This window comes from Babylonia areolata, chromosome 2, assembly GCF_041734735.1.
Source record: "Babylonia areolata isolate BAREFJ2019XMU chromosome 2, ASM4173473v1, whole genome shotgun sequence".
Taxonomy (NCBI): domain Eukaryota; kingdom Metazoa; phylum Mollusca; class Gastropoda; order Neogastropoda; family Buccinidae; genus Babylonia; species Babylonia areolata.
In genome coordinates this window covers 69,470,581-69,478,630 of record NC_134877.1, presented here as the reverse complement: position 1 = coordinate 69,478,630, position 8,050 = coordinate 69,470,581, and the positions used below count along the sequence as shown (strand labels likewise).

At 36.5% G+C, this 8,050-nt stretch overlaps 1 long non-coding RNA gene across 1 annotated transcript in view; it reads right to left on the bottom strand.

Annotated features, from left to right (window-relative positions):
• Positions 1-611: 611 nt before the first annotated feature.
• Positions 612-8,050, bottom strand: part of LOC143279563 (uncharacterized) — a 12,896-nt gene continuing 5,457 nt past the window's right edge. Inside the window, exons 5-6 of the long non-coding RNA XR_013054901.1 lie at positions 7,240-7,326; positions 612-905 (exon numbers count right to left, since the gene is read on the bottom strand). This is a non-coding gene — a long non-coding RNA (uncharacterized LOC143279563). The remainder of the gene's footprint in view (positions 906-7,239; positions 7,327-8,050) is intronic.

Genomic DNA, 8,050 nt, shown 5'->3' with positions numbered 1-8,050 from the left:
TCAGTTAGATGTAAGTAATGGCTGCTTGTGTTGCAGCAAGTTGCGGACTTTATTCAGAGTGGTAAATGTGTTGGGACACTGAATATCAATCACCACAGTGATGGTTTTCATTTTGGCTACTTCTCATTCATAAAAATGCTGAATATGTAATATAGTTTCTGCCATGAACTTAGTTTGGGATTTAAAATCTTGAACATGAGTTAGCCATTAAAAAAAAAAAACAATTTGTGTGTGACTGTGTGTCATATAATATTGATCTTGATCTTGTATAAAAAAATTTAAAAAAAGGGGTGTGGGGGGAGTGATTTTGTGTGTGTGTGTGTGTGTGTGTGTGTGTGTGTGTGTGTGTGCATGAATAGTCGTATGCATGCACATATAACTACATGCATCAAATTGGCCTTTCCATTAATCTATCGATAGAGTAAACCAATCAAACCTGAACATTGACATAATTATACATAATACGCAAATTGTACATAACAGGCATAGAAAACAAAAAAAATGCCAGCAGGCAACTCGTATATCCTAGGTCCAAATTTGAATACAGCTTTGCAAGAATGCACAATTATGAAGTCCAGATAAATAAATAATCATGGCTATCTTGAAAAAAATGGATGGGAATGAATAGCATGGCTGAAGTAATAAATGACAGAAAAGGAAAAGTGACATATAAAATGATAAATTTTCAGGAGAGGGTTTCCAGAGGGTGGGCATAGTATTTTAATGGAAAGAGTCCCTGACATCCCCACAGGGGCACACAAACAGCACCTTCAACAAACCAAACATCAACTGATCAAGCAACAGAGGCTTATGATGTTGTATTGTATTGTGTTTATTTAGATCAAAAGCATACAGGTTTTCTCACAGAAGATTCTGTTGTTCCTGTCCTGGCTGATGTCCATTTTCTGAAACAGAAGGACGACGAATTGTCAGTCATAAGAGATAAATATGCAAAGACATGTGTTTGAAACTGAATTTTGTCGGGCTTCGGGATTAAGCTCACTTTGTAAAACACAATATATTAGCACTAATGTTTACTGAATAGTTTGCAATTTAAAGAAAAAAAAGTAAAACAATGGATTCTGTTTAAGCATTTAAATCTGGTCTTCTTCTTATGCTACAATTTTTATTGACATTTCACTGTCTGCTGATTAACCATAATTCCATGCCTACAACACCAGTACAAGGCAGTATACCCTCCACACCACAAACCCTCTTCAAATTAGAATGGACCATCTCACGAGAAAGAGCTATAGATCTACATCATATATGTGAAGCAAGTTTTTTTTAACAATCCCAAATTTCCTGATCAAGGCATCTATTTAAGAAAAAGTGCATGCCAACACAGCAACGCACTGTTTTGTGCAAACAACATGCACAAGTGTCCAAAGCTTCTGCTGTGGCTGCATGTGATCAAATGTCAATTAATATGCGAGTGTAAACTTGTACTTGTTATGTATCTGATCTATCAACCCGTTTGATGGCAGATACTTGAAGCTGAACTGGACACTTAAACTTTGTAATGATAAAATGTTATGGTTCCAGCCAATGACTGTTGGATTTACCTATTCTATCAAGTATCATAATTACGTATGCTTTTCCAAACACACACAACAAAAGAACAATTAGTTTCAAGCCCAGGTTACTGTAACAGTTTGAATTTCAGGACTGGAAACCTGTGACATATATAAAAAGGTAAACATCAATTCATTATTCTGTTCACCGCACCCCCCCTCACCTTTCGGAAAAAAAAAAAGATACACTGACAATATGTTAAAAAGCATGTATCATTTGTTAACATTTCAGAATCTTAAAATGAATCATTGTATGTCAATCTTAAGTGAAAAATTTAATTCCCCCCACCCCCACCCAAAACAAGACAAAAAGGAAAGAGTACCTTTTATGTTTCATCCCTATTATGTTATGATAAGTGTAACCGGATTGGCTACAATCTTCGTTGGGCCAGCTTAGCAGACGACTTTTGTGACTCGCCGAAGGTTAACAAGGAAGTTGTAAATCGGTCACAAGTTATCTCCCTTTACACGGAACCGCATGATGATTTTCATCCATTTGTTAAATTATAAACACTTCCTTATAGATGAGATTATAGTTTTTATGTTATTGGACTTCAGAAAGATCATACTTCTCAACTGTAATGATATCATTTGGCCAGGTAGCCTATAACTCTTTTAAACTAATATTTATGTCAATGAATTTTGGCGCGATCTTCGAAATCCACTCAGTTGAAACATATAAAATACCTTGTTTTCTATAAATCGATATAGCTGCCGTGGAATTTAGATTGTGCATTACAATGTAAATGATTAAGCTTTCTTCTCGTGTATCGCTTTCCGTGTACACCTAAGTTATAGGCATGCGATAGTACGAAATTTCTGACAGTATTTCGGCCCCACAAAACTCTCTCTTCTTCAAGCCATTGGAATTCGTCAGTGCCGATTTGAGCAAAATACGTTTTTACAATACCTAGACATTTTTATAGCGTGTCTTGCAGATGTTTGCATTTCTGTTATCAATCTGATTCGCATCATACATGTATAGTTGTGTTGTAGTTGGTTTAAACGAAGTATTTCATTGTCGATCACAAGTGCCAAAAGCACCCCAACCCGTGCCGACACGGGAGCTGTCCGTTGAGTTTTCTCTTGAATTTTGACATAAAAAATCTTTACTCTAGAAGCAGATTCTATAGATAATTTTTATATAGTTGAAAATTCAGGATTTTCAGTTACTTAACTGTTGCAATTATATTACATATCGCGACGTTTTAATTGTTGCAATGTACAAAAATGATACATGAACTCGTTAAAAGCTCGTTCATTCAGTGACTCTTTTTGTTTAGTTTTTAACTACATTATTTTTGTAGAAAATGGTTTAGCTTAAGAAAATGCTCGTTTCTTGTAGTTTTGTGTGATATATAATATGTCTATGTTAGTTCCCCGAGCCGAAAGTCAGAAGCCGCCAAATTTGGTCAAACAAACACAAGCTTGGCCCCTCAAGGCTCACGGAGGGCCGGTTTCGTGAGTCGCTTCGCGGCACTGGCTTTGCGGTTCGGCGGAACAGACTATAAGGAGTGAGCGAGTGCCAGACAAATAGAGAACTCTCCTGGTCTGGAAGAATGAGAGAATAAAAGAAGAAAAACCGGCACACCGCCTTCCCGAGTCTACCTTGCCTGGCTGCAGCTCTCTTCTGCTAACACCTTATACCTGTCTTCACCTTCTCTAACACCACCTTACCACCCCGTCACATAAGAATAAAACAGAAATATTTCATACATATCTATACCTATCCAACTATCTTTCTCAATAACTCTACAACAGATGAGAAATCTGATGATGATACACAGACACAGAGAGCGTGTCATACTCATAAGCAAGAGTAATGACATCAAATATATTAAGAGATAAAAGGTTGACCACCAGACCACACACACAAGAACCATCATTACTTAAAAGGAAGGTTCCCAGGCCTTAAAAGAAAACGAAAAAAAGTCCCATCCTGATTTCAATATAGATACACTATCCAACATGGCTTATGATTGGAGTACCACGACTCCAGTACACAAGCAGGAGTTGGCTCAGGCACATTTGTGAGAACCAGATCCAGTGTCGAGTCATAGTCTGTGGTGGGATCTTTGATCAGCTGTTGCAGACTGAACTGTTCACAGAAATCCTGAAGAGGTCTAGGCAGTCCACGGGAAGCATCACTGTTGAAGTCTCCTCCAATGATAACATGAGTGTGACTTGTGAGCTCCTGCTGAATAACTGCTCTGAGTTCTGCACACAAAACTGTGATGCTGACATGTGGAGGACAGTAGATCCCAACAACAACCAGTCCTCTAACGCTGGTACTGGCATCAACCACAGTGATTTCAATGCCACTGCTGCACTTCTGGCTAGCACTGCTACTGAATGGCAGACTGTGATCTCTGGTGTAAACAAGTGTACCAGCATGTGAACGACAGCCTTTCACTGAAGCTGTGTTTCTGGCAACCACAGTAAAATCTGCAATCTTGTAGTGTTCCGGGTCATCCTGTTCATGCTCCCATGTTTCAAAAATAAACATGAGGCTTGCTTGTAGCAAGTTTCTGTCTGCACGGAGATCAGCAATGTGTTTGTGAAGTGATCGGCTGTTGTGAAACACAATCACAAACCCTGTGGTGGAAAACTGCTGAAGATCAGTCAGACAGGGCACAACAGGTTCTTGTCTCAGTCTTTCCATTTCCTGCTTGACTTTTGGTGACACTCTGATCTTCTTTGGATCAAAGTCAAGCAGGTGGAGACCAGCCATAGTTCTGGCTCTGCTGAGAGCCACATACACAAGATGGTGGTGTGCTGCTCCCTGAAACGACACTGCCACGTTCTCCAGTGTGGAGCCCTGTGACTTGTGGATGGTGATAGCAGAGTAAGCCGTCAAAGGGAACTGTCTATGCAGAACTGCAACATTCTGACGTTTTCCAACACGAAACTGCTTCACACTTTGGAAGACAGGAGTCCACTTTGTGTTGATGTTCTGTGTGTAGAGCTGTTTGTTCTGTTCACGGGTCTTTTTCCTGACACCTTCATCATCAAACTCTACCCACAGAACAGACACATGTTCTTCAGATCCGTGATCTAGCAACAACAGCACTTAGAAAAGTGAAGGGGTCAAAGAATGTTCTTTGACACCCACAGACTGCCAGGCTCAAACAGCGGAAAAAAGAGTTTCCATCCCCCCTTATACTGATGATCTGTTTGGGTGCTCCTGCCTCAACTTTGGGTTCTACAGAGGGAAGGCTGCATTTGAACACCAAATGTAACTGCTCACATTTCTGTACCTGCCATTCAGTCTGCACAGGGGTGAATGCAATGTTGTGTTGCTCAATGGAAGTAACAGGTGATGTCTGCAAGCATGAACATTTGTGACTGAAACCGCTGAAATGTTGAAAAAACTTTACCACAAAACCTACAATAGGGGCATTTGTGTTTAACTGCAGTGGTTGTGCTTTTAAACACCTTTTGACAAACCTCACATTGAATGCGCTTTTCACAATCCATTTTAACAGGAGAATGTATGTTGTCTGACAACATGCAGATTCAAAGTATAGATGCAATTCAGCAACACTTACTAAAACAAAGAGTAAAAGTAAAGAGAAAAAAAACCCAATAACTGGATATGAAAACTGTTTCAAACTGTATACAGTTTAATGTACAAATGAATACTTTTATTGTTTTAAAAACTGTTAATCCTATAGTTGCTCAAATAAGCTGATTCCAAAAAGTTGCTGTCTTCAGTACCTGTCAAATAAAATTTAATATACAGATGGTTTGGCCTCATCAGTCTGAATTAAATGTTCTAGCCGCATAAACCACACAACCTGATTCATTGATTGTAAAAAGTTACCTTTAGTTAGTATTACCATAATTTTCAGACCAGGTAATAAAGAATCATCCACCTTACAACTGTCCATAACCTGTAGAGAAATTCAATGCCAGAATAGGTGATTTTCCTGTTCCTAACACACAAACTGAAAGTGAACACCTATTTACCACGTTCGTTTTTCTTTTAAATGGTGAAGACTTTTTATTGAAGAAGCTGTAACAACACAGTTGTTAGGCAACTCAATGATTCAACAAAGAAAAGAAAGAGATATTCCAGTTTCCACTAAATAAATGCTGTACAACAGTGCAATAAATATTCAGAAGTGTTACAGGAATCAGCTGGACCAGTCTTGTTCAGTTTTATTTAGTTGGTGAGAAACTTAGATGAAACTGTCCATGTTGTGAAAAAAACAGAAGAAAAATCAAACCAATATGAGTAATATACAAGATCACCCATCTTTTTCTACATGGTGAAAATAGATAAGGGGAAACAAGATCAAGATGCTAAACAGCAGTCATCAAGAGTAATTTACCTGACTTGGCTGCTTGGCACTTCATAAAAGAGATAACATCACAACATCACAGTGTAAAGTTGTGAGCAAATTACCTTTCAGACACATTAAGCTGTTAAATATCAAAATCTTACTGACTGTTTTGCATGTTCATCTTATGTGGTTTATTCACTCATTTCATTACATATTTGGGTCAGACTGATATCACATCTGCTAAAAAGTGCTTTAAAAACAGTTCAGCTGTTTAGTTATTGTCATGATGTTAAGCAGGTCATGTGACAACTGTTTCCTGTTTTTGTTTTGTTTTGTGTAATGACTTGTTTCCATTTATCTCTAATGTAGTTACTGGAATTATCCAAAACAACCACATACTTATATTTTGCATTTTACTTTAGGATATTGTAAAAAAATTTGCTGTGGAATGGTAGTGAAGTGATGAAAGGAAAAATTCTAAATTTGCATTTTATCTGTTGTGAACTTTTCACTAATTTCAGCTGCAAATATTTTTAATAATCTGCAAAAACCTGTTTAAATTTACAAATTCCAACTAATATTTTGTTGTTGTTGAAAATATGGTATCTTTTACCCTAACTTGCATATTTGCAACATTTTGGGGACTAATTCTACAACACAAATGTTATTTGTTGTTATGGTTTTTCTGACTTTCTTCCCTTTCAACATATTATGTTGATTGCATCTATGAGAAGTTTGCATAGTTATTGATGCATACTTTTTTTATGGACAAAACAATGTTGACACTTACCTCCTCCTCTTCTGTTTACAGCTTTTGAAAGACAGGGAAAGATAAGTTGTGAAGTTCTCAACTTCATGTAAATGTTAAAAAAAAAATGTTATCTCGTTTAAAATAAGTTTATTTTGTGTTTCCTTTTTTTAAATTTTGTTGTTGTTTTTGTTCACTTGTTTGTTGTTGTTGTTGTTCACTTGTTGCTGTTGTTGTTGCCTTCAGAGAAGTAGTTTAAATGCTTTAAATTTTAAGTTACTGTCATTCAAGAGTCAGTTTAACTGAAACATGTCACAGTGTGAATGTTATGAACAGTGTATAAAACTTAACATAAAAAAAGCAAATGTAAACACGATGTTCGCAACAAAGTGGTATATTAATATTATGTTGAATGCATGAAGCAATAAAACAGATCTCTTAAAAGCTAAATAATCAAGTTATAATTTCAAAGAGCATGTCACAAAAACTGGATACCAAATCAGATTTTGGGCCATAAGATTTAAGACAAATAATAACAGAATGTTAAAACTAAAAGCCTGAACATTTGAAATGCTCACATTAAGAAGTGATTACACTGTTTACAAATTAAAGAAAATAAAAATCCACTTACCAAACAATTGCAAGTAATCATGCGAATCTGATTCACACACACTCTCAGACTCTGCCGGTCTCTGCAGCAAACGATGATAAGCAGCAGCTGAAATGAACATGTTCAGAATATTTATGTTTGTAAATTGTGAATATATTAATAGTAGGTCAGATCATATTTATAACCTATTTTGACTGTATTCCATTTGTGATTTCACATCCTTTATTTTAATGTATGATCTTAATAAAAGTAAAACTTACATTCTCACACAAAACTTCTGCCATTCTAAGTTTTCACATTATCATAGTATCGAAATATTTATCAACGAATCTGAAAAAAATATAAGGAAAAAAAACAACAACAAAACACCAGAAACTTTATGCTGGTTAAAAGTCTATTCTTAAGTGGTCTGCCTGTCATCATCTGCTTGATATAAAAAAAACAACATAACAAACATTTGCAACTGTTAATTATAAAGCATAGCTGATGAAATTTTCATGAATGGTATCCTGTGGAACAGGTATAATATACTACATACAACTACAAGTTTACATTAATCAATGAAGAATATCATTCCAATTGTCATTGGCCTAAGACATGTCATGGTCAAGTTCACTGATGATGCAGGTGAGGGGAACATACTGACACCTTTCCAGATGGAGATGACATTGGATTGGTGCCACACAGCAGTGTTCCACCTTTTGCTGCCCTCTGTCTACTCTGATGGCAAATGTTTTCTCTCTCATTCTTTTGAGATAATGAGACTGCTACATGAAATAATCTATAATTGACTTGAATTTGTACCCTAAAACTCACATATATCTTATTATCT